We start from the raw sequence: 7755 nt of genomic DNA, 5'->3' as shown, positions 1-7755 counted from the left end.
GTGCACATAAACCAAATCATTTAGTCATTGATGCTCCAATCTATTTCTTGTCTTTGAGTGGATATGTTTAAATAAACTCCAATTCCTTTCACAGCCAGAAGCACTACAAGTTCGGCTTAGAACACGTATAGCTAGTTTTTGAAAATTAGGTGCATTACTACCATAACATGTCCACCATTCATCTATTAAAATAAATAAACAAAACAATCAGATTATAGCATTATAGTATAATAGAAAAAAATATATTATAGTATTATAAAATCAAATTTCTTTGTACCTGGAAGCATGACATCATAATCTCGTATAGCAGATACTCTACCAAAATCACCTTCAGCTTTATGAAATAATTTCATTTCTCTTGTCAGATTACTCATTAGATTAGGATTTCCATAAGAATACCTCTCAATCACATCCAAAAGTCCTAATGTCGTATGCTTGTGCTTTTCCAATTCAATAAGGATTGAACTAAAAACCAGCAGCATGGAGATTTTTGTAAAGCAAACTATCCCATCTGGAGTCGATTATTCTCAAGGGTCAAGTATTTTCTTTTTTCTTGCAAATCTTGTCAATAGCTCTTGCCTAGCTCTATGCATAGCAGCATACAAGGACCCCATGACAGGCCTTTCATCACTATCAATAATCCTTAAAACTCGAGCAAGTGGCTCTGTTAATTGAACTATTGTAGCACATTTTTTCCAGAACATTGGATCTAACACAAGATCCACAATTTTTTTTGCTTTACTATCCTTAGCATATGCTAAAAGATTCTATTCTTTTGAAGTTACCATAGCCCTTCGAGGCTCTTTTTACACTAAAATACTTCGCAGTGCAGTGAAATTAGTAGCAAAATATGTAGCAGCAGGCCGAATAATTTCTTTTCCCCCAGTGTGTTTTCTCATTAAATACAATGGATAAGAATCATTATATATATATATATATATATATATATATATTTGGTTATTTTACAAGCATGCCCAACAGCTTTACTCACCTCATCTAACTTGCCTAGATCATGCAACATTAAGTTTATGCAATGAGCAACGCATGGAGACCAATAAAGTGTTGGAAATTCCCTTTCTAATAATCTTCCAGCAGCAGCATAATTTGCAGCATTGTCGGCCACAAAGTGAACCACATTTTCCACCCTCACATACAAAAACCACTTCTCTAAATAATTTATACAACATCTCTGCAATTTTTAAAGCATCGGAGGCATCAACTGATTTCAGAAATACAATTCCTCTTGGGAAATAAGCTAAAAAGTTGACAAGGGTTCTTCCCTGCTGGTCAATCCATCCATCAGCCATGATAATGCATCCAGTTTCTTTCCAAGTTGTATGAAAATTGTTAACAAAATTCTTAATTTGTTCAACATTTTTTGTCAATAAATAGCCCAGCATTTCATAGAAATTTGGAGCATTGTAACAAGATCTAAAAGAACAAGCGGCATCAAACATTGACTGGTAATATGCAGAGTTCACTGCATTGAAAGGGATGCAAGCATCAATCATCCACACTGCCAAGTCAACCTTTTCTTTAGCCTCTTTGCTTTGTAGCATGCTTTTGATGGATGGTTGACCTGCTGGAGTAGGTCTAGGCATGAAAAAAAGTCCTTATTGTTTTTCCCTTTTTATGTTGTTGAACCATATTTTTTTCCTCTGAAACTTCAGTAGTGGGAGGCAGTTGAATCTCCTGAATATCATCTTCATCTTGCATGTACACTTGCTCTTCATGTTGTCTCATATTTTGGCCATATAAGTCACTTCCCCTTGAGCGTGCTTGTAAGCTTCTTTTCTTAGTTTCTAGAGCTTACAAATTTCTAGCATTTCATATCTAATATGTGCCTCACCCTTCGAACAAGGTGCTGTCTCCCCTTTTTACACCCACAAGATGTTGTTTGAATCAATGGATACCACCACCTCGAATCTTTTTTTCCACAGTGAATACATATCAAGCACTTAAATTTTTTGTTTGGCACAGAATCCTCTCTATAATGCGACCAAGTAGGTTCTGTCTTCCCCTTGTTAAGGATTGAGTTTGTGAATTTGAAGTACTTGGTGTTGGTGTTGAACTCGATGTTAGGGCTGTGTCTAATGGTGTTTCTCCAATAGAGTCCATTACAAATACCTAAAAAGTAAAAACAATTAACAATTAGCATTCTGTTTGTAGCATATATTGGTAAATTATGTCTACTAGCTCACAAGTAGATTATTAAGTTGCACATGAGATTCTTTTTTGTTTAATTGTGAAGACTAGGCAGCTTAAAGTGATCCATTTACATATCTTATCTCATGCAAAAAGATCATAGTTCAAACATTGCATAATCTGTCCATCATTGTAAAAATGCCTATGTGGTTTCACTTAAACACCAAAACAAAGCTATTGGATTTTCTTTCAAGTCCTTTCTAGATTCGTATAATTGAAGTGAGGTTTTATTGTGGTAGGTTTAGTTGCTTATCAACCATGCATGTAACTTTGAAAAGTGTGGCCATTAAAATGCATTTTTTAGTCTATGCTTACTAAATATCGAGTCAGTGCATCATAGCTCCAGCCAAACAACAATTAAAGACTATTTCTAAGTTTCTAAATTCCAAACAAGAACTCCAAGCAATAAGTCAGCCAGCCAACGTAAATGCATGAAATACATACATCTATAGAACAAAATGCCAGCAACCATAGATGATCAAATCCCAAGTAAAGATTTATGAAAATCAAAGGGAGGCTGATGTTACTGAAGCCAAAAAGGAGTCTGAGGCAAATTCTTTCTTTTAAACTCACCCTACCCTCTCTACCATTCTCACTTCATAAACTTTCTCTGCTCGTTTCATGTTAGACCTTCCTAAATATCTCTCCTTTTTCATCTTTCTTTCTGTCTTTTAACACTATTTTTTGTATTTTTATCCAATTTCTTGACATTATCCATCTCAGACTCTATCCCCTGCATATATCCATCTATCTATATTGCCAATTCAAGTTTTAATTTTCAGCTAATCCTGGTTATAAACTTATCTTTCCACTAAAATTCAACAAATAAACAGAAAGGGGGAAAAAAAGGACTGCAATAGATTACTAAAAATCATGTGTGGAATATTAGCAGTTTTGATGATTCTCAGGCCACAAGGGTGTGGAATAAGCTTCAAGAGGCAAATTCAGCTCTCTACAAGAAGTAAAAGGAGTCTGAGGCAGTGCTATACGAGAGGCAAAAACTCTAGAATTTTAGAGGCAAGTAGCTTCAGTGTACCATTAATTAAAGCTAAAAAATCTACATGCAATGTGGATTAATTACCTTCAAGGCTTCACCGATGGCTGCTGCAAAATCTAGAATTTACAGAATCGACAGAGCTCAGGGCTTGGGGGAGAAGCAGAGAAATAAAGGTCCGTCGTCCGTGTGTGCAGCCGGCAAGCACAATGAAAATTGGAAAAGCTTCAGCAATTAGCAGGTCAAGGCATCGTTTCAGCAAACATAGCAAAGTTGTTGTTTGATTTGCTTCTTCATTTTTTCGTATGTTGTCCGTCTCTTTCAACTGCTGGAGATTTGAGAAATAAGGTGAGAATTGAGAAGTGAAAAGAGAGAAGTCAGAAGAGATTCAAGAGAAGAGAAATCAGAAACCCTTAATTCCAAATTCCATAATTGTAAATTGTAGTTCTCACGCCGAAAAGACAGTAATGCCTAAGATGGTGTGGTGTTGAAAATTAAACAAATTGGATAAAATGGTCATTCCATAAATATTACAAAAACTCACCGATTTAATAAATACTAGCTAGGTCTGGCGAGTTAACGGTTCAACCGCCTGAGTCGACCAATTCCGAACGAGCAAGTTGCAACTCTGATCCAATTGTAGAACCAGTTCGATTTTATATCCGGTCTATCGGTTTGACTGATTCGACCGTCGAACCGAATCAGACTTCATAACTATGATTAGATGTACACAAAAAAAAAAAAAAAAGCAGAGAAGCCGGTATAAATATACTCTCAAATATATAAAATTGCACTGTGTTTGTTAATTAATCATTCTAGTGGACCCTTTTCACACATTTTCCAATGTAATAAATGAAATCATCACCAAAAGATGCTATGAAACTACGAAATAAGCTTTATCGGCTGTACAAGACAATTGTATGAAAGTGAAAAGAAACTTTTAAGAAAAAAATGTGTGATTTCTTAAAGTTTTAAAAAAGGTTGTGCAAGTGGCTTGCAAAATCTATGTCTAGTAAAAAAAAAATCCACTTTCTGCACTTTGTTGAAGTATTTCCCTCAACTTCTTTTTTTTCATTATTTTTGTTGGAACAATCGTTTGAATCACTCACTATACAAGGAAATCAACATCTTGGAGCTGCAAGTACTCTTAGATTTCCATCCCGGATGGCATTAGCCAGCAAGTCCCAGGGATTGCCTTCCAAATAATTTCTCATGAAAGCAACTATAATTCCACCAACATATATTATCGTGGGTTCTCTAGACATCCCTTTTTGGCACAGGCAATATATGGACTTCATTCGAATCCCTGGAGCGCCATCATCTTGCATGTCAAATAACAGACAACCAATGGGTTATCCGTTGGAGTTTGATATTGATTGCTGATGGATAATTCAATAGGATTTAATAAGAAGATCATAAAAATCCAAAACTACTTTATATATATATATGTGTGTGTGTGTCTCTGTCTCTGTGTGTGTGTGGGGGGGGGGGGGGGGGGGGGGGGAGGGGGGGTTGGTGGGGTGGAGGGGAACAATTGTTTGAATTTCTTTTGGATATATGCTGAAATTGGTAATAGTGGGAGATATAATTTAAATAAAAGTCTCGAATCAAGATACTTGGGATTAAAAGTAGAAGAATATTGATCTAACTTTTCATTTCTCAATTCGGACACTCGACGTGTAATCCGAATTGGCGAGCAAGAGAGTTTAGTAATGAAACTAAAAACTCGTAGGATTACCCAATAGAATTTGTTAAAAAGCTCTCGTAAACTGGTTAGGATTTGGTTAAATGCACTTTCGAGAGTTCCTGATCCCCATCCCTGCGTTTCTCTGTCTCCCTAACCCTGCAGGGATGAGAACCACAAGCCAACAACAGAGGCCTAACATTACAGAAGCAGATTTCAACCAAGTGTGATCAGTTTAGGTGCTACTTTGCTAATTTCAGCCTTCAGGTTAGACATGCTAATATACGCCTCTTTTGATCACTTAGCATGGTAGTTTTTTTTTTTTTTTTTTTTTTTGGGGAAATTGGAATTGCATGTATAGATTGTAGGTTTTATGGGTTTTTTAGAGCTGCTAATATAATGCATGATACTGCCTTTTTTGTTGACTTCATTTCCTGGCCTAGATAAATGTCATAACAATTTCTTAAATACGTAACTGCAAACAGAGAAAAGAAAAAAAAAATTTTGTGCCAGGCCAGGGAGTGAGTGATAAAACATGGATAAAGAAATTTGAGATTTTCGCTTCGTCTGGAGTTTTACATATTGGAGAAACCCATCTGATCAATTTTTAGTGCAGTCGAAAGCATCTAATTAAATTCTCTTTTTCTGGAAACAATTCTGAAACTTCCCTCTCTTTCTATCCGTTCAATTAAATATGGGACGATTTCTCCACTTTCTGAGAATTAATAAGTAATCTTCTTCAATAGCGTGTGCTTCAAGCTTTCAACACAACAATTTCTTTTCTTCTTCTGTTCTTTCCTTATTTATTTATTGGTGTATTTCTGATGCGTAGGTTGTCATATTAACCAACATCATCAATGTAGGGAAACCACTTTGTTTTTTAGCTTTATTTTGTTGGATTGGATTGATATTTGACTATTGGTCTTACGAATTTGGTTCTCTTCTAGGTATCAAGTAAAACATCCAAGAATGCTTCACAAAGCCTTGGAACAAAACCGATATCCTCACATAGTCTTTGTTGCATAGTGAATCTGATGCACTATTGTAAATCTGCCCTGAATTAGGTGAGTTTTGATCGGTCTTTCAAAAACTTGTCTGTTTTTGGGATGGCATGGAGCAGATTGTCCATTATGATTGGTCAACTGTCGATCCTCTTTCTCCTCTTAAGCTTTCTGTGGGGAGCATCATCGGGGACGCACGTGTCTTTGATTCTGTCATTAGTTCTTCGAGAGAATGGTGTGCCTGGGTTCAAGGGAATGTTGGGATTTTCTATGCCACTACTCGGTATCAAATTCAGTGTCAATCCCACTTATCACGTGATAGTAGAAGAAATTTAAATAAATAACACATGACAAATTAAATAAACAGGACATTTGGCATAAATATAGAAGTGGCACTGAATTATCACTGGAGAAGTGGCACTGAGGATCCCGTGTGGATATAGGAGACCTAAATTGACTTCTTTTTACATGGTTAAAAGCTGCTGGTCAATAAGATGAATAAATGTCTCACTGAATTAAAGCGTGTCAAAACACCTCAAGGAAATATCACTGGAATTAGGAAACATTTTATTATTCTGACATTGCTAACGTAGTTTATGGACTACATGAGCAATTTCGTTCCTTATTGTTCTTTGCCTGCAAACAGTTTTTTAGCCATATTTCATTGTATCATTGAGCTTAGCAATCCTCATTTCTTCCTTTCTCGTTTAAAAAACTAGTACTCATGGAATGAAGCAAACTATAGCTGGATGTACAATTTTTGGACTAACTCTTAGAGATTACAACTCACATACAGAAAAGGAGTAGCACGTTTTCTATAAAGTAAATTATTACCGACAAATTTGTAAACAACAACGACAAAAAAATCAACCATCAATTACCAAGAGCCTAAAAAAGAAAAGCAAAAGAAGAAATAGTAAAATATTGAACAATAGCTGCCTTCTAAAGCACAGGAGACCGAAGAAGAAGAATTCCAATCACATTGCAGTTATGATTGCCCGATATTAAAGCATAGGAAACTGAAGAAGAAGAATTCGAATCACTGTAATGGACAAGTAACAATTAAGTCTTGTTATGGACATTAAAGTTGTCTTAATTTCACAAAGATTCTATCTATTAATGATGCAACAACATGTAGATTACTCAATGACTAAATGAAGGGTAAAATGGTCATTTTCTTCATGTCCTTGCATTATATTTCTTGTACAATTTTCATAACCAATTTAAGAACAACATGTGGAATTACTGAAGTACCCATATAGGAGGCAGATGAAACTTATGAGTACTGCCATCCAAAGTGCTTTTTATATATGTATAGGGAACATCATCATAAATTTATCTTTTTTTTCATTGCACTTTTTTAACGACTACAACTATAAGGATTACTTTGGATGAATTTAATGCAACCAATCTGAAGTGTATAACTGAGGATTCCGGTAAGTTGTTTCTATTGTTTTTTTTTTTTTTTTTGTCTTTTCTTGATAAGATTGTAATTAACCCATGAATTTTAAACTATTACAAACAAATTAAAACTCAACCCACAAAATAGTTAAATTTAAATTCAAGATCTCTAATTTCTTATAGTTCAACTAGTGAATGTTGCACTCAAAATTGACAGCACAGCTATGAATATTACGATACGTGCTCAAAGAAAAAGTAACGGATAACTTCAAAAACCTCCCTTGAGGTTCCCGAAAATTGCAGACAGTTCCCCTCTAATTTGAATAATTACAGTTGCACTCCTTGTTATCATGTTTCTTGTAACACGAAAATCCATTTGGCTGACATCAGCCAAAAATACCCAATGAATATCCTAAAATGCCCCAACACGCTACTCCTCTCTCTCTCTCTCTCTCTCTCTCTTTTTCCCC

The 7755-nt window shown here is 35.4% G+C and overlaps 1 long non-coding RNA gene across 1 annotated transcript; it reads right to left on the bottom strand.

The window, feature by feature from the left end:
• Nucleotides 1–1163: 1163 nt before the first annotated feature.
• LOC140016912 (uncharacterized) lies at nucleotides 1164–3614 on the bottom strand. The gene is made up of 2 exons (XR_011823194.1): nucleotides 3287–3614; nucleotides 1164–2127 (listed from the first exon to the last, which is right to left on the bottom strand). It is a non-coding gene; the product is annotated as an uncharacterized lncRNA (long non-coding RNA).
• Between the last annotated feature and the right edge of the window lie 4141 nt (nucleotides 3615–7755).

The sequence above is a fragment of the Coffea arabica genome, chromosome 11c (assembly GCF_036785885.1).
Source record: "Coffea arabica cultivar ET-39 chromosome 11c, Coffea Arabica ET-39 HiFi, whole genome shotgun sequence".
NCBI lineage: Eukaryota > Viridiplantae > Streptophyta > Magnoliopsida > Gentianales > Rubiaceae > Coffea > Coffea arabica.
Note: the sequence above shows the minus strand (reverse complement) of the source record. Positions and strands in the feature narration are given on the sequence as shown.